This window comes from Macrotis lagotis, chromosome 2 (assembly GCF_037893015.1).
Source record: "Macrotis lagotis isolate mMagLag1 chromosome 2, bilby.v1.9.chrom.fasta, whole genome shotgun sequence".
Classification (NCBI taxonomy): Eukaryota; Metazoa; Chordata; class Mammalia; order Peramelemorphia; family Peramelidae; genus Macrotis; species Macrotis lagotis.
The window spans coordinates 71,192,078-71,212,349 of record NC_133659.1 but is presented as its reverse complement, the minus strand read 5'-3'; the positions used below and the strand labels follow the sequence as shown (position 1 = coordinate 71,212,349).

General features: G+C 35.0%; 1 long non-coding RNA gene across 1 annotated transcript in view; it reads left to right on the top strand.

The window, feature by feature from the left end:
* LOC141511047 (uncharacterized) overlaps window positions 1-7,808 on the top strand; it is a 31,527-nt gene extending 23,719 nt beyond the window's left edge. The window contains exon 2 of the long non-coding RNA XR_012475257.1: window positions 7,319-7,808. This is a non-coding gene — a long non-coding RNA (uncharacterized LOC141511047). The remainder of the gene's footprint in view (window positions 1-7,318) is intronic.
* Window positions 7,809-20,272: the final 12,464 nt, after the last annotated feature.

The following is a 20,272-nucleotide window of genomic DNA, read 5'->3' as shown; positions in this document are numbered from 1 at the left end:
CATTTATATAATGGTAATTTGTATCTTAATGGCCTGAACTTGCTTCAGTGAAAGTTTCATCTTTTTTTCTGAAGGAACAGAAACAAAGAAGATAATTCTCTTCAAGATCTGATTCTCACCCACAATGAGGAATCAGTTGATGAAATAGAAATGATGAGAATATTAGAATTGGTGATAGGTGAAAAGAGTAACACTGGACCTCGACTTTCTTCCTCTCTAAATTCCTGGAGGGTCTACTTTAAAAAGCTTTGAGAAAAGATAGGTACAGGCAGTGAAATTTTATAGAATCAGTTAGCCCTGGAGGGATGGGAGATACTCAATAATAAAATTTTGAAGACACAAATAAAATAATTCATTAGAAGGGGGGGAAAAAGGGAGAGCTACTAAAGAAACAATCATGAAAGTGCAAAGAAATTTAGAGATCAGATTAGATTTTTTAAATAAAAGATATGCAGAGAAGATAGTAACAGTGGCAGATAATAGACAATGAAGACAAAATTCTGACATAATTATTTTAAGGATAGTGTTAGGAGTTCTAGAATGAGAAGTAGGGCTTGGGTAATAAAGAAGGGTAAGGATGATCAAAGATATATAGACAGAAAGACAGATAGATATGTATGTAAATATATGTATTGTATATATATATATATATAAACATGCATATACACACATACATGTGTGTATACAGCTGTGTGGTACAGTGGATGGTATGTTAGGCTTGAAGTCTAATTTCAAATGGCCTCAGTCATTTATTAGCTGTGTGTCCCTGGGAAAGTCTCTTAATCCTATTTGCCTCATTTTCCGCATCTGTAAAATTTGCCTAGAGAAGGAAATGACAAACCATTCCCAGTATCTTTGCTAAAAAAATTCAAATGGGTTCATGAAGAGTCAACATGACTAAAATACTGACTAAAAAACCTATACCAGGGGCCGCTAGGTGGCACAGTGGATAAAGCACTGGCCCTAGAGTCAGGAGTACCTGAGTTCAAATCCAGATTCAGACACTTAATAAGTACCTAGCTGTGTGGCCTTGGGCAAGCCACTTAACCCCATTTGCCTTGCAAAAACCTAAAAAAAAAAAACCTATACCAAAATTGACTATGTACTAGGGCATAAAAACCTTTTAATCAAATACAGAAAGGCAGAAATAATAAATGCATACTTCTCAGACCATACTGTCATAAAAATTTCATGTAATAAAGGGTCATAGAAAAAGAAACCAAAAATGAATTATTGGTCACTAAATAACTTTATTTTAAATAATGAGTGGATCAAGTAATAAATCATAGAAATAATCAATAATTATATCCAAGAAAATGATAATGATGGGAAATCATACCAAAATTTATAGGATGCAGCCAAGGCAGTTTTGAGGGGAAACTTTATATCTCTAAATTCTTATATGAATAAAATAGAGAAAGAGGAGATCAATGAAATTGGTATACAACTGAGAATGCTAGAAAAAGAAAAACTTAAGGATCCCCAATTAAAAATCAAATTAGAAATACTGAAAATCAAGGAAAAAATTAATAAAATTGAAATCAAAAAATGCCACTGATGTAATGAGCTGGTTTTATGAAAAAATCCAATAAAATAGATAAATCTTTGTTTAATCTGATTTAAAAAAGAAAGATAACCAAATTACCAGTATCAAAATGAAAAGGGTGAACTACCCATCAATGAGGAGAAAATTAGTGATAAATCAGAACTACTTTGCTTAATTATATGCCAATAAATTTGATAACCTGAATGAAATGGATGAATATTCACAAAAATGTAAACTACCCAGGTTAACAGAAATGGAAATAACATACTTAAATAACCTGATTTCTGAAAAAGAAATTGAAGAAATCCTCAAAAAACTTCCTAAGAAATGGTCCCCATGGGGTGGCTAGGTGGTGAAGTGGATAAAGCACCGGCCTTGGAGTCAGGAGTACCTGGGTTCAAATATGGTCTCAGACACTTAATAATTGCCTAGCTGTGTGGCCTTGGGCAAGCCACTTAACCCCATTTGCCTTGCAAAAAAAAAAAAACGAAATGGTCTCTAGGTGAAGATGGATTTAAAAGTGAACAATTAAATTCCTATTATATATAAACTATTTTTAAAAAAATAGAAGTTCTGACAAATTCCTTATATTACATGAACATGGTGCTGATATCTAGAACAGAAAGAACCAAAATGGACACAGAAAATTATAGATCAATCTCCCTAATGAACATTGATGCAAAAATCTTGGATAAAATGTTAGCAATGAGATTACAGTAATTTATTATTAGGATAATACACCATGATCAGGTTGGATTTATACCAGGCAGGCAGAGATGGTTCAATATTAGGAACTCATTCAACATAATTGAACATATCAATAGCAAAACCAACAGAAATCATATGATTATCTCAATAGATGCTGAAAAGTCTTTGATAAAAGACAGCATATATTCCTATTAAAAACACTAGAAAGTTTAGGAATAAATGGAGTTTTCCTTAAAATAATAAGTAGTATCTATCTAAAGCCATCAACAAATATTACATATAATGGAGATAAACTCAGACTTATTAAGATCAGGAGTGAAACAATGATTTCTATTATCACCATTACTATTCAATATAGTCTTAGAAATGCTAGCTTTGGCAATAAGAGAAAAAAAGAAATCGTAGAGATCAGAATTGGCAATGAGAAAGCAAAGCTTTCACTCTTCACAGATGATATGATGTATACTTAGAAAACCCAAGGAAATCATCTTAAAAACTCCTTGAAACAATTAAAAATTCAGCAAAAAGCATGATATAAAATAAACTCACCTAAATCATTTCTATATATGAACAACAAAGCCCAAGAGCGAGAGATATAAAGAGAAATTCCATTTAAAGCAACTGTAGACAACATTAAATACTTGGGAATCTACCTCCCAAGACAAACCCAGAAACTGTATGAACACAACTATAATGCATTTCTCACCCAAATAAAGTCAGATATAAATAATTTGAAAATTGTCAATTGCTCATTGTTAGATTTAGCTAATATAATAAAAATGACAATTCTATCCAAATTAAATTACTTATTCAGTGCCATGCTGAACAAACTACAAAATAATTATTTTACCAAGCTAGAAAAAATAGTAAAAAAAATTCATCTGGAGCAGCAAAAGGTCAAGAATAGCAAGGGAACTAATGAATAAAAATATAAAGGAAGTTAACTCTACCAGATCTAAAACTATACTACAAAGCAGTAGTCATCAAAACTGCCTGGTAATGTTAAGAAATACAGTAACAAATCAGTGGATTATAATAGGTTCAATAGAAACAGTAGTAAATGGATAAAGCAATTTACTGTTTGACAGTCTTAAAAACTCACTATTTGGCAAATATTCTTGGGAAAATTGGAAAATAATATGGCAAAAACTAAGCATAGATAAAAATCTCACACCCTATACCAAAATTAAGTCAAAATGGGTTCAGGATTTAGACATAAAGACGGACACTATAGATAATTTAATAGACCAAGAAATACTCATCTATCAGCTCTACGGAAAGGGGCAAAATTTATGACCAAACAAGAATTAGAGTACATTATAAATTTCAAAATGAATGATTTTGACTATATTAAATTAGAAAGCAGAAAGCTGGAGAACAATCTTCACAACCAGGAGTTCTAATAAATGTCTCATTTCTAAAATATATTGAGAATTTCATCAAATTTATAAGGTTACAAGTCATGCCCAATTGCTAAATAGTCAAAGGATATGAATAGACAGTTTTCAAGTGAAGAAATTAAAGCTATATATAATCATATGAAAAATGCTTCAAATCATTATTCATTAGAGAAATGAAAATTAAAACACTTCTGAGGTATCAACTCACACTGTCAGACTGGCTAAGATGACAAAAAGGGAATGTGATCAATATTGGAGAGGCTGTGGGAGTATTGGACATTAATGCATTGCTGGTGGAGTTGTAAAATGATCCAACCCCTTCTGAAGAGTAATATGGAACTATGGCCAAAGAACAATAAAACCTTATGACATAGAAATTCCAATTCTAGGTCTATATCCAGAAGAAATTATAATTCAAAATATTCATAGCAGCTCTTTTTGTAGTGGCAAAGAACTGGAAATTGAGGGGGTGACTATTAATTGGGGAATGGTTAAACAAGTTATGGTACATGAATATTATGGATTACTATTGTTCTGTAAGAAACAATAAATGGCTGGACTCTTGAGAAGCATAGAATGAATCACAGGCTATGATACTGAGCAAAGGGAGAAGAACCAAAAGAACAATGTACTTATTAACAACAACATTATGAGATGACCAACCTTGATGGATGCAACTGCCCTCAGCAGCTCAGAGAGCTTTGACAGCTGTATTAGATCATCTTTGGACAATGCTTTCCCCATTCAGAGGAAGAAAAACAAAACAAAACAAACCAAATTTAAAAAATCCTTCAGAATGTGATGGACAATCTTTTCTCTTTTTTTAAAAAAAAAGATATCTCTTATGTGTTTCTTTCTCTTAATCCTGATTCCTCATACTGAAAAATGACTAATCTATAAACATGTTTAAGTCAAATGTATATGTATAATATTTACCTGTCTGTTCACTGCTGAGAGGAGGGGCGTAGGAAGGGAGGGTAGAAGAAAATACACATAGGCATATGGATGAATGTTGAAAAACTTTCATAATATGTATTTGGAAAAATAAAACATCAATTAATTTTTTTAATTTAAAAAATGACTAAACAATACACATTTATGTATATATAGATTATTATTATATTACAAATATATATGTCTTTTAAAAACAAACATATTTGTTTATTAATACACACATATACACACAGACATATATATATGTTTGTATATGTATTTGGTTGTTTTTTTAAAAGCTGTATAGACAAAAAGAGGAAGAACAAAGTAGGGATAGAAATGATGTCTCAGGAATATAGAATAATTGGTAATAATGAAGAGAAGACAGAGCTACTGATCTTTCATTTCATTTGTTTTATCTGAAAACAGAATAGTGTTTCATACTAAAAAAAAAAGAAGAAAACAAAACAAAACATGCCAATAGGATGTTGAAATCCAACCTAACTCAATAAATATTAAGAGGACACCCAGTTGCTTTGATGAGTTCAGATGTCCAGGTCCAAACTTCATTCCAAAGTGGTGAAAAACTAATAAATGTAATTACTGATCTCCTATCAGTCACTTCCAAAAGATCTTGTAAAGGGATAGAAATATCATGTTTGGAGTCATGCCATCTAAATTTTATGTTAAGGGAAGAGAATGAAATTTGGGAGGTTTAGTCCAGTGAGATTTACTTGGATTCCTGAAAAAAATTCTTGAACATATTTTAGAGAATAGAGAACATTTAGAAAAGTCAAGCACTAATCACCAATGGCTTTATTAAGAGCAGTTCATGCTAAACTAACTTTATTGACCTTTTTACAGGCTTCTTTAAACTTGTATGGAGGCAGAAGCCATAGAAATTCCCATACATATTGGGTCCTGGGGCACATTATATATTCTCTTTAGAGTTCTAGGAATACCTTTCAGGATGATTAATGCCATCAACTCCAACCCCCACAAGTATTGTCCCTTCCCCAAGATTTTTGGTTGAGAGCTATTTTAAAGAAGATAAATTGGATAAAATGGTACAAATTACAATTGATACAAAACACCCCCCCAAAAAAAATTCTGATTTTTTTTACAAGTTTGCAAAGAGTCCAGAGAAAAGTAGACTGAAAATTAGAAAGCATATGTAGCAGAGAAGTAATAGAGATTCTATTAGAGAAGTTCTTTTCTCCCATATATGTACTATTGGAGAAATTCTCCTTAAACATGTATAGCCTACAAATACATACATATATATATATATACATATTCTTATATGTATATATTTTCATATATGTGTATGTATAATACATACACAAACATGTATAGTAATTGTAGACTCAGGAATCTAAGTCTAGTCTGCCTTTATCTCTCAATGTAGATAATTTCTATCAACTGATGCAACCATGTAACTTTTGGGAAATTCTATAAGATGTATTAGAGAAGATACACGATTGCCTACCAAGCTGAATATGTATAGAACCCTTCTGCTGACTTCATTATTGTATGTCCTGACACCTGAAGAGTCTACCAGCTCCATGCCAGAAAATTGAACTGCTTCCAATTGAATTTTCTTAGGAAGATTCTGAAGATTATCTGACAAGAAAAGGTACCAGACTCTGAGGTCCTCTCTTGAGCTGACCTGCCAAACATTCAAACTTTGCTGCAAAGAGCATGTATGACTCCAACAAAATGGCCATATTGTTCAAATGCCAAAGGTATTTTTTTCCTAAGAAACTATTTTACAGAGAATTCATACAAGGCAAGCACTCCTACAGAGATCAGAAAACACAATATGAAGACAATATTAAGATCTCCTTGAAGAATTTTGGCATTGATTGTGACACAGAAGACATTGACTTAGGACCATACAGCATGGTATGCATGCATTAAAGAAGATGTGTTCTATAAACAAAGGAGAATGTCAATAAATCAAAAGAAACATGAAATGTTCACATTTAAAAACATCTTTCTATCCCAAATGTTCATATAGACTATTTATGATCTGCCTAAGATAGTCTTCTGACCTCATATTGGTCTGATCAGTCACAGTAAGAAACATTGTACTTTGACCCCTATCTGATGATATCATTTTGATCCTCTTCAAGAAAGGACAACAATGAATGAATGAATGAAAAAATTCCTAGGGTCAAATGGGAGGAAGACCAGAATAATATTTTCCAGACCCTTCCAAGCTTACATGGTTCTCCTTTTCTTAAGAAAGATTGTGCTGGTTCAGGGAAGAAGATATAGACAAAAGCTAAAGTCAAAGTTTCTCCTTTTCCTCCATGAAATTCTTCCTCAGGGATTGCTGGAACACTTTCTCTTTTTGTTTACCATTTACTGGAACTTCCCAATTTTTGGCTCACTGAATGCTTATTTATAAGACCCAGAAGCCATGACAAAAATCTGTCAGCCGATTGGAATAGACTTCCAATTTGGTGTCATTTCACTTCACTCTGTGGTTTGTTCCATTTAATCTAAAACCTATTACTTCAATTGATTAGTGGGCTATTTTATCATTTCTCCCCACTATAACGGAGCCAGATACTTGATTTACTAAGTCATTCAAACCTACCCTTATTATAGAGTTAGGGTGATAGAGTGGAAAAAGAGCTACATGTGGAGTCAAGAAGACTTAGTTTTTAAATTTTATCTCTGGAATTTACTATGGGACTTTAACTCAGTTCTTTCTTCTTTTCAGACCATCCTCCACTCAGCAAAGGCCTAGCAGCAGAACCACCTCAGCTGTCAATAGGGAGAGTGATCACCTCACCCCAGGGTATAGCCCACTATTGATCAAAGACAAAAGTATTTAACAGCTTCAAACACTCCCTCCAGGTGAAGGGAGAGGGCCTCAATCAAGGTCACAGAAACAGCAGAGAAAGCAACCAGCACCCCCTACTGGCCAGTTCATCCCATTCACATTCAAAGTTATAATTACTCTTTATTGCCCTTCAAGCTATCTTCCCTCTGTTTGCATTTCCCCCTTTTTTTCACCTTATCCCTATTTCTCAGCATTTTGCTTCTTAATACCACTTCCTTCTGTATATTTGTCCCCTTATATCCAACCCCTCACTTTTTCCCCTTTTCCTTTGCCCCTTTTCCTTCCCTTCCTTTGTCAGTCTCTCCTTTCCTCCCCCTCCCCCTTTCCCGCTTAACACTAAAAATGTAAGATAAATTTATAAACTTAACTGAATGTGTGTTAATTTCTCTTTAAGCAAAATCTGATGAGAGCAAAATTCAAGTGGTTCTCACCCCCTGCCTTCTTACTTTCTATTGTAAAAGGTCCTTCGCACCTTTTTATGTGATTCAATTTATCCCATTCAATCTCCTTTTTCCTGTTTCTTTACTGTCCTGCTCTTTTTAAGGAGATATTATTTTTAACTCATTCCATCAGTCACAAACAAGTCACAAGTGCCCATTACTTCTGGATAAATATATTCCTCTAATACAGTTACATTTCTCAAGAGTTATGAGAATCTTTCTCCTATTGCTATTATGCTATTATGATTCCTCTTTTTTAGTTGAGGAAACTGAGATAGACTGAGATTAAGTGACTTGTTCAATGTTACATAGCTGTAGGAGTGTGAGACTAGATTTGAATTCAAGTCTTCCTGATTCTAGGTTCTTTGCTCTATTTATTGTGCCATCTAGCTTCTATTAATGTAATAAAAATTATCAGTATCTAAATTGGCATTGATGAGGGTGAGTCCCCTCACTAAACCAATCATCACACATCCTTCAGATTCTTCTTCTACTTGTGCATTAAATGGATGGTGAAGGGAAAGTTGCAGACATAGTTTATCTCAATTTTAGCAAAATATTTGACAAAGTGTCTCAGGCTAATCTTATGGAAAGGCTAGAGAAATGCAAGTTATACAGAAGTGGAATTAGGTAGATTTGGAACTGATTCTATGCCCAAAAATGAATTGCTATTCTTTAAACATTGAGTTGGAAGGAGGTTTCAGTGGGGTGGCACAGGAATCTTTCCCTGGACTTGTGCTATTTAATATCTTATCTTTCATTCTGACTTCATGTCAACTTGGAAGTCTCTAATGAAATCCTTGAGGAAGCTATGCTTGGTTTGGTGCTGTTTAGCAATTTTTTAAAAAAATCAGTGATTATATAATACTATAGATGGCATGTTAATCTAATTTGCAGATGAGACAAAGCGAATTGAAGAAGTTGATACATCTCAGAAGACTGTGGATCTAAAAAGATCTTGAAAGAATAGAATACTAAGCCAAGTCTAATAAAATGAAATTTAACAAAGATAGATGTTAAACTTCAGTTTAAATAATTATTATCACAAATATATGATGCAGGGGAAATAGTTGGGTATCCTTTTATCTGAAGAAGATCTTAAAGTCTCAGTGGACCACAAGATCAACAGAATGATATAACATCCACAAAAGTTGTCAAGATCCTAGGATTTATTGAAAAGTCAGTGTTTCCAAGACTAGAAAATCATATAACACTTCTCTAGTTAAAACAACAGAATGTGGGTAGCATAGTGGATAACATGTAGGAACTTGAAGCAAAAAAATAATCTTCATGAGTTCAAAACTGACTTCAGATATTTGCTAGATAAATGATCCTGGGCAAATCACTTAATGTAGTTTGCCTTAGTATACTCATTTGTAAAATAGTATTATCTTAATTTTTTCATTAAAGATTTTATTTTGAGTTTTATAACTTTTCCTCTAATCTTACTTCCCTCCCTCCACCCCTCCCCACAGAAGGTATTTTGTCAGTCTTTACATTGTTTCCATGTTATACATTGATCCAAATTGAGTGTGATGAGAGAGAATTCATATACTTAAGGAAGAAACATAAAGTATAAGAGATAACTGTCTTCAGATACTTGAAAGATTATAATGAGGAAGATGAGCAGGCTGACTCTGGCACCACATGGCAGAAGTAGGAAGAATGAGTAGAAGTTATGGAGAGTCAGATCCGGGCTTGATATCAAGGTACTTTGGGTGTAATGCTGATAAGTTCCACTTCACTTGAAGTCTTCAAGTCAAGGCTGGATGACTATTTGTTAGATGAGTTGAAGTGAAAATTATTTTTTGGTGGGGAGAGGATATGAGTTGGATGAGATGGTTGATAAGGTCCCTTCTAACTCCTTCTGAGAGTTTGTGATTCTTTCATACTTTCAGTGTTGTGCTATATATGATGCAAATGGGGTAGCTTTGAGAGCCTACATTTTATAATCATTACAGACATTTCTTTCCTCTAGCAAAGGCATCTTTAAAAATTAAGCTTATGGTGAGGGTATTCTCCATAGAATGGAGGTATATATGATGGCAATACATTTTTTAAACTTACAATTTGAAGGGATGCTTGTTACCTGTGTGAAATTGCAATGCTTCATGTAACTATAAAAATAGAAATCATATGGGTGCTTTGACAATATATTTCTGAGATATACCTCTGTATAATCTGTCTAGGTTATAGAGGTTGAATCTTATGCAATGAAGCTGAAATTTGGGTGAATCTGGACCACATACGTTTTCAATTTGGATCATTTGCTCTTTAGGTCTGTAAATCCTCAAAATTGGCTTCAGAAATTCACCTTTGAGCCCAATTTGTCCTGATTGCAGTCTATGCTCCATGATTTCACAGATACTTAATCCTCACTGAGTTTAGTACATAACCATGTGCAAGCTGTTTCCAGATCCATGAGTGTCTATTGCCCCTTGGACAGGCAAATCCCCACCCTTTCCCCAGTCTATTGCATGTTTCTGTATTTATTTGGTGCTGACTATCAATGACCTTCCATTTGCTCTTTTGTCACCCTTACTTACTCATTCAACTGTTTTTGTTTTCCTGAAGTTCATAGAGGCAAAGGAAAGAGTTGATATACGTAATCAGCATTTTGTCTTTTGATAGTCTGCTAATGAAATTATTTCCAAGAACCAAGTGCATCCCATTGGAGAAGAGATTCTAATGAGGTATACAATGGAATCAATGACCTCTGTCTGGTTTGCAGATTATCCTATTCTGATTTTTCTGTGCTCTCCCTTGATCAGATCACATCTGGAATATCATGTTCATTTCTAAACCTAGGGCTTTTATCACTGTATCATTCACATTCATCTTCTCTTCTCCCCTACCCCCAACACTTGTTTTTACTGCCCAATTCATACCCCAGACTATTATTGTAGTAACTCTAAAATGATCTAGCTTCCTGTGATCCCTTTCCTCTCCAATGGCTCCTTTACATTATCACTATAGTAAACTTTATAAATATGTTGCTACCATGTTCAAAATATGAATTATTATTCCATAATTTTAATTAGGCAGTTAGGTGATACAGTACAGTTTGGATTCAAAAAGACATCTTCCCAAGTTCAAATCTGACTATAGATGCTTACTAGCTATGTGACCTTGGGCAAATCACTTAACCCTATTTGCTTCATTTTTCTTTTCTGTAAAATAAGCTGGAGAAAGAAATGGCAAATCACTCCCATATCTTTGCCAAAAAAAAAACCCCAAACAAATAGGACATGAAGAGTTGGATATGACTGAAAAATGACTGAGCAACAACAGCAGCAATAACAAATTTTATTTAATTGGAATACCTTCACTTACCCTTTATAATTGGTAATCTGACTCCAACATGCCTGCATGTCTCTACTTTGCTATGGCATTGTCTGTCCTACAATCTATAGCAAGCAGTCATTTGTTATTCCACTTCCTCTTCCACTCTCTTCTCCTCCTAGTCTTTATACACATCATTCTTTATATTTTCTTTTCCTTTTCCATGTCCTCCCAGAATGAAGTTTTCCATTAATAAGAACTGATCCATCCATTCTGAAAATAATACTAGCTGGCATTTATATAAGACTTTTGCCATTTGCAAAGTTATGACCTATCTTTGAAATAGATAAAACAAATATTTTAAAGAAGGATACTGAGATTTAGATAGGGTAAGGGGCTTGGTCATCATTGCATTCCCAAGAAACAGTCAGATCAGGACTCAATAATTCTGATACCAAAGACTGTTCTTTACTTTATATCCATAGATCTATATCCATAGATTTCAAAGTATGGTCCTGGTATCCCAGGTGTCCCTCTTTCATGATATTTACAAGTTCAAAACAATTTTCATAAGAATACTAAGATGTTTAATTTCTACTATTATAAATATTGATACCTATGAGAGGTATTGATAGATGTAATCCGCATATACAAATACTCTTGGAGAGATCCTCAATATTTTTAATAATTTAAAGGGGACTCGAGCCAGAGTGGTGATTGTCAAATTATGTTTCCCTATTTGACCTTTTCTATGCAAATAACAACAGTTTAACTCATACAATGGATTTTTGGCTATACTATCTCTATTCCCTACTAGATGACACATTTCTTGAGGTCTAGAGATTTATATTACTTGTGTTTTGCATATCAAAACCTAATACATTTTTTACTAGGAAATCATTCATATTTGCCAAATGGAATCATATTAGCTTTCCATACTTGAACTTATCTATTGATACATAGAAACTTAGGCACCAAATTAAATCAAATCAACATGAATTTATTAAGCAACTCCTAAATATTAGTGCTGTGAGTATAAAGCAAGGTGGGTACAAATGTGAGGGCTATTTTGCAAATTTATACAGACCAAGACCCAGATTTACTTGACTCCAGGCCCCATGCTACACTTATTAAGTCAGCTAATAGGGGAGATCACATGGAAGCTAGCTAAGATTCAAAAGAAGCAGGAAAGGCTTCCTGTAAAAGGGTGGATTTTAGAGGGGACTTGAGAAAACTTGGGAAGTCAGGCTGTGAATTCCAGGCACAGGGAACTGCAAGGGAAATCATCTGAAGTTGAGAGATGGAATGTTTTATTTAAATAACAGTAATGAGGCCAATGTCACTGAATTACAGAGTGTGTAGTGATGTATAAAGTATAAGAAAACTAGAAAGGGGTATGTATGTGCATGTTGGGGGGGAAGTTAGGAAGGACTTTAAATAGCAAAGGATTTATATTTGATCTTTCAGGCATTGGGAGCCATTAAAGTTTATTGAGTCAGGGAATGACATGATCAAATTTCACTTTTTCAGCACTCTGTCATCTGAGAAGATCATGGGCTGGAGAGGTGAGACACATATGCTAGGAAGACTAACCAGTCAGTTATTCCATTAGTTCAAATGTAAACTTATAATGACCTTATCAAAGTGGTGGAAATAAAGGAAGAGAGAAGGAAGAAAATATGAGAAGTATTATGTGAGTAACATCAACAAACTGTGGCAACAATATAATCATATATAAGGAGGTGAGAGACTAAGCAGTTGAGAATTAAATGTTGGCTGCAAGATTGTGTGAAGATAGTGGTACCCTAACAATAACAGAGAAGTTAGGAAAAGGGGAGGTTTTATAGAGAAAGATAATAACTTCATTTTTGGACACATTAAGATGTTTGCAGAACATTGAGATCAAGCTATCAAATTGGAATTTGGAGACATGAAACTGGAGGTCAGTGGAGACGTTAAGACTAGATAAATATAGTTTGAAATCACAAGCATAAAAATGATGATTGAATCCAGGGTTGCTGCTGAGATCACTAAGTGAAATAATATAAATGAAGAAAATAAAAGACTTTAGGGACAGTAAATATGGGACACCCATAGATTGCAGGCATGATCTGGATGAATATCTAATGGAGCAGTCAGATAGGTAGGAAGAAAACTAGGAGAGAATAGTATCCAAAACCAAAACCAAAAAAAACCCAAAACTTTAAGAGAAGAGAATATCAAGGAGAAAAGAGACATCAGCTGTGTCAAAAGATAAAGGGAGGTCAAGAAGGATGTGGATGGGGGACAGCTAGGTGGTACAGTGGATAGAGCATAGCCCCTGGAGTCAGGAGGACCTGAGTTCAAATCTGAACTCAGACACTTAGTAATTACCTAGCTGTGTGGCCTTGGGCAAGTCACTTAACCCTATCTGCCTTGTAACCCCCCCCCCAAAACAAAGGATGTGGATGGAGAAAAGGTTATTAGATATAGAGTTAAGAGATCATTAGTGACATCAGAGAGATTTTGGTTAAATGAAAAGGTCAGAAGCTACATTGTAGAGAGGTAAGAATGCGAGAGGAAAGGAAGTAGAGTCTCCAAGCACAGGTAAGCCACAAAAGGAAGGAGAGATATGACGAATAACAAAACAGTGTCTGAAAATTGTGCTTTTAATAAGATATTCTTTATGCATGCATGTATTTTATGTTGTGATCCTACAACACCTCTTGTCTGACACAACCAGAGATAACATAGCAATCCTATCATTGTTAATATCAAATGAGACACAAGAGAAGCATATTCTTAGACAAGAGCATTCACCACTCTTATGGAGTATGTTTATAGCCCAAGGTCTAAATAAATGCAAGAGAGATTCCTTGTAGATGATCGGGTCTTCCAGATATTACCATATTTGGATGATCTTGTATTGATTGCATCAATAACCAAAACATAGGAAGACCCCTAAATAAAATCCAAACAACTTTAAAAGCATCAAGTCATGTCATTCACACAGTCAAAAACAAAAGGATGAAAAATGCCTAAAGATTTTCTAGAGTAGGTTATACAGCTATATGGACAGTTCACAAAAAATGGTCCATCAAATCATAATTATGGACAGATAATGAATAAAGAAATGATCTCAGAAATGACTAGAGAAGAGATTGGTCTGATTTACACACACACACACACACATACACACACACACACACACACACACACACACACACACACATATACATGTAAAATTTCCCCAATAGCATGTTAAAACAATTTTTAACATTTTTTAAAACAGTTTTGAGTTCCAAATTCTATTTTTTTCTGATATGACAATCAATCAAATAAAGGTTTTTTATATTCAAGGTATACCTTGGAAAATCGGAAAAATTACACAAGCTGTATCCTAATATAAAAATTTCTCTTTCAAAAACTGATCTTCTTCCTGATAATTCTGAATGACTGCAAATCACATAATACCACAATCTCTAGAGAACTGAAGTTGTGAATGACCCAAAGGGCAATGGAGAATGAAAAATAATTGCAAAAGAAATAATGTAAAATATACTAACCAGGAAACATCTAGTAGGAAAAGAAAGTAGGTTGACCATATAGTGAGAGTGAGGGATAACACACAGTCTGCCTGGATATGATAATGGTAAATGACCTAGAGAAATAACTTATGGGGTAGGGCATCTATGGAGAATTTATGGGAGGACAGGCATAAGAATCACATCAGATGAGAAGTAGTAGTAGATAAGATACAAACTGCATCAGTGGTGAGAGGACTCACATGAATGAAATAACAGAGCCACTGACATCCTAAAGTATACTTCCTCATTGAAACAGAGAACTCACTGATTGAATCATCCTGGTCAAGTCACTTAATTTCTGAACTTCAATATCATCTGCAAAGTGAAGGAGATTGTAGTCAAAGTTCCTCAACTCTAAATCTATGTTCCTATGATCCTTCTCTATGGTCCTGCCAATTTCTGACCATTTATGGAACACTGATTTTCTCAGCATTTTCACACACAATTTCATTTAAACCAAACAACCACTTTCTTATGTACAGACTACAGATATTATTGAATCTATTTAAGATGAAGAAACTGTGTCAGAACAGTTACCTGACTTGGCTTTAGTCATATAATTCATAAATGATGGACATACTGTTGAACTCAGGTTGTTGGTCTCCAAGTCCAACACTTTAACCTTCATGTCAAATCCACCTAACTGAGCTGTCCTCTCTTTATTTCTCTACCTTATTGCATCAAAATTTGATTTGCCTCTAGTTTGTCTTTTTATCCTTGCTCTGTACCTTTATCCTGCCTGTTTTCTTGGGCATTATTCATTATTTAAATCTACAAGATATTTTTAGAGCATTGTTTGCATTGGAAGAGGTTTCAGAAAGCTAAGTCCCATGTTGTCTTCATTCTACTTTTTCTTTCTTAAGGGAGCTAGCGAAATTTTTAAAATGCAATTTTGAAGTAATGGTTTGTCTAAAAATTGTTTTTCTCTCTGCTGAGCCTTTCTGTGTCTTTGAAATGGTTGAACCTACCACCTCATTAACCTTCCCCCTTTATTGCCTCCAAGGCCCACTCCTCTGGCATTTAAAGTTCTTCCCCACCTTATCTCATCTTATCTTTCCAGTCTTAACACTTCACTCCTTTCCATGTTTGTGAAACCCTAACAATATCTGCTTTCTTACTAGTATTACTGAGACTCCAGCACCCATTTCCTTGCCTTTTCTGTCTCTATTCCTTTGGCTAAGATGCTCTTCCCCCTCATCTTTGCCTACTGATATCCCTAGGATCCTTCAAGAAGGAACTAAAATGGGCAGCTAGGTAGCACTAGCCCTGGAGTCAGGAGGACCTGAGTTCAAATAGGAATTCAGACACTTAATAATGTCCTAGTTGTGTGGCCTTGGGAAAGTCACTTAACCTCATTGCCTTATTAAAAAAGGGGGGAGCTAAAATATTAACTTCTACAAAGAAACTTTTCCAGTCTCCTTCGGTTCTAAAGTCTTCCCCCAAAGATCATTTTATCCTTTATATAATTTTTTTGTACAGATTTTTGCATGAATCTTCTGAGGGCAAAAACTATGGTTTTTTTTTTAAATTAAAACTACTTATTTATTTATTTATTTTGAATTTTACAATTTTCCCCCTAATTTTGCTTCCCTCCCCCCAACTCCCACAGAAGACAATCTGTTAGCCTGTACATTGCTTCCAGACCATGTTTTTCTAATTTGTTCTATTTCTAATTTGTTCTATTTCTAATTTGTTCCATTCTTTGGATTCCCAACATTTTGCACAGTCCTTCTCAGTAAGAACTTAAGGAAAGCTTACATGCACGCAAGCATACACATATATAAGCAAATTTTTGCTGTAAAACCAGAACAAATAATTAAGGTTTCAAGAAACTCAAATCACTACACATACAGGTAGAATGGGTAGAGTGCTAGGTCTGGAATCAGGAAGACTAATCTTTCCAAGTTCAAATCTGGTCTCAAACACTAACTAGCTGGATGACCCTGAGCAAGACAATTAATGCTGTTTGCCTCAGTTTCTTCACCTGTAAAATGAGCTGGAGAAAGAAATGACAAATCACTCCAGTATCTTTGATAAGAATACCCCAAATGCAGGCATGAAGAATTGGACAGGACTGAAAATGACTGAGCAATAAATAACAAGTGCTTAATCAATGTTTGCTGATTTGGCTTAGGAAAAGCCCATTTAAAACTTCCCACTCCCCCCCAGTAGATCTATTAATGTTTTTTTCTTTAATGCTATTAATTCAATAAATTTAGAGAAATGAGACCTATGAAATCTCCCTTTCTACTTTAGAACAGCTTCATAAAAAGCGATGCTAATTCACTGTGAGTCAGGTGAAGGAGGTCCAAGTAGTTCTGAAAATTAATAAAGAGATATGCAGGAGAGTAGGGGCAGGGTGCCTGGTTCCCACTGGCAGCAGTAAATATTCCTTTATTCTTTTTCAGAACTTTTCCAATAGGTGTGAGATCTAAGAAAATGAAACAACCTCTCAAGAAAGAGTTTGCTAGGTGCCAATAGCTCAACTAGATTTATGTTCACATTGGGGGAATCAGTTTGTGAAAGATGTCAGCTTCTTAGAAAGGATAAGACATGATCAGAAGAGCAGAATGGATGGTCTGTGGGAAGATAAACGAATGGGCATAGTTCCTTGTGTCCTCCAAATGAAAATGTTATCTTTTGCCCCAGAGGATGCTCCTGATTTTTTCTGAGCTCTTGATGTCCTGTGCAAATCCCTACATAATCACTCAGCTGCCAGATAGTGACCTCCTTTTTCCCCTCAGGAAAATTGGGAGAGGGGATGAAAAGAGTTAACACATATAACTAAAGTGGCTTTTTCCTATCTTTCAGAAAATAGAATAATTTATCTGCAATCCAGTTCTCCTCCAAAATTCATAGAAGAACATCATTGTAATCACATTATAAAGTTTAGGAACAGGGGAATGAGAGTTTTTATAGGAACTTCTCAGTAAGAAAACTTTTGTTTTCTCTGCTACTTATGGCTTTGCAGAGGAGACAAACTCAGGGCAAAGGACCCAGGAGTTTTGAATTCTCATTTGAAGTGGAATTTTACAGATTAAAATGAACTGGGGAAATTTTAACAAAATAAAAATGTATCCTAGATAATGCTAACTTGTGGTTTTTCTAAGTCAATATGTAGCCCTTAGGGATCTGATCCAGAGTTTGTGACCATGCAGTTCTTCCTCACTCTAAGAGCATTACTTTCTTTCAATTCACTACACAATGTTGCATTGTATCCAGAAGGCACTTAATAAGTGCTTATAGAATTGCATCTCTTTGAGGATTTCTTGGACTTCTGCAATATGTTTGGAATGTATCTGATGAAATTATCTTGATTTCATACACAAACATACAGGCACACACACACACTTACATGCATGCAAGCATACACATACATAGGCAAATCTTTGCTGTAAAACCAAAACAAATAATTACGGTTTCAAGAAACTCAAATCACCACACATACAGGTAGAATTATAAAAAAGTTAAATCTCAATGGGTCTGCAGAGTAGACTGGAAAAAAAGGTTGAAAAAAAGTACTGACTTTATCATACTTGGATGCTACCAAGAACCTTGCTTATGCTCTGACTTTTCATGTGGCCTTAAGCAAGTCACTTAACCCGTTTGAGGCGCAGATCAGTCACCTGTAGAGAGGAGATTGCCCTTTCCATTTATAAGTCTAGGAGCCTGCAAACATTACAATAAAATTCAACTTTCACCTATATCTTCAAGAAGTTGGAGAGTGCTCAGGGGTATCACAACAGTAAAACCATCTCAGCAGACAAGCTAAATCAAGTTGAGGCTACCTGAAAGGCCTCAATCCTGTCAGTGAGTTTGGGGGGTGCCTACCTCAAGCAAGTGAGGATTTCCCTCATCAGAATAGGTGGATTAAAATAATTTGTTCCAAGAACCATGATGGCTTAGAGCTTGGTCAGATATCCAAGTCACCAAGGTCATTCACTACATCCTGAGCAATCACCAGTCATTCTGACTTTTGCCTTCAATGTCCCTGAAAGAGAGTGAGGCTACTGAATTTTGTAATTCTGACTCACTTAAATACAATTCATGTATGAGTCAAGACATTTGTCCTCTTTGAAGAGATGAAGGACCAATAACAAAATTTAGACCCAGAGAAATCAATAAAATTTGCAGAACAATTGACATACATTTGAAATGCTTGACAAACCTGTGAAGGAGATATTATAAGGTTTTATCATTATTTCCATTTTACAGATGAGGAAATTGAGACTCAGGGTTGTGGTTTCCCCATGGCCAAATAATTAGGAAGTGTTGGCATAGAAAGGGGATTTCAATCCATATCTTCCTGATGGCAGAAGACCCTAATCTTCTATATAAGGATGCTTCTCAAGATTTGAATAGGAAAAAACTCAATAAAAATCAGACAACTCTGAAACCACAAACCCAGCAAGAACCTAGGTATCATGCCTTCCTTTCTGGGTCTTTATCCAACACACATACTACTTCTACTACACCAACCAATGTAATCTCAACCATTTCCTTGCAAAAGTTAGTACTAGAAAGAGAGTAATTTAAGAGCTAAAAGCTTTGAGTTGTAAGAAAAGTTGATGATATTTTGTAAGGCTATTGTTGTTCTGCTAAGGAAGATGAATTATGTCTATCCTTATTCATAACTTGGGTGGCCTCAGCATCTTCTACTTCATCAGTTCACAAGGACTCCTCCCGTGACCACATCTCCAATAACCTTGCTCCATGTAGCATAAGACCTTGAAAGACAAGCTGACTCATTTATTCCCACAAGCTTGGTATAGAACAACCAATGTCACTGGGACTTCAGTGCCCAATAATGACATTGCTCTAGAGTACACATTTTATTTTTTGCTTTTCTTTATATCCCCAGCACTTAGAAAGTGCTTGATCTTTTAGAAGGTTCTTTAGCACTTTACAACATGCAAAACTCTTTCCTTACAACAAACCTATGAGTGGAAATTTTTATATTATATGTGGATAATAACATTACAATCCAGTACTGTTACCACCCATTATGCAGATATGCAAAGTGAGTCTGGGAAAGGTGATGGAGAACTGTTTGGGTCAGATAATTAATAAGTGTTTAAGTTAGAAGCTAATTTCAGATTATCTAACACCTATGATAATACTATATCTAAATAGGTGGTCCTTTTTCTCTTTTTCTCCTTCCCACTAGGGAAGTATCTTTCTGTTTTCTCTTTCTGTTTCTCTACCTCTCTGCCTCTCTCTGTCTGTCTGTCTGTCTCATTGACTCTCTCACTCTTTCCTTCTTTCCTCCCCTTCTCTCCCTCCTTCCCTTCCTCTTTCTTAGCCTCTCACTCCCTTTCTGTTTTTTCTTTCTCTCTATTTCTCTCTCTCTCTCCCTCCCTCCTCCCTCTCTCTCTCTCTTTCTTCTTCCTCCTTCCTCTTCCTCTCCTTACCTTCTCTCTCCCTCCTTTCCTCTTGACCCCTATTGACACAGATAACACTTCCACCTCCTAATCCTAGATTTGCCTTGTTATAGGCAGTCTTACTTGACTGGGGATATTATTGTCCAGTCAAGTAAGAAATGA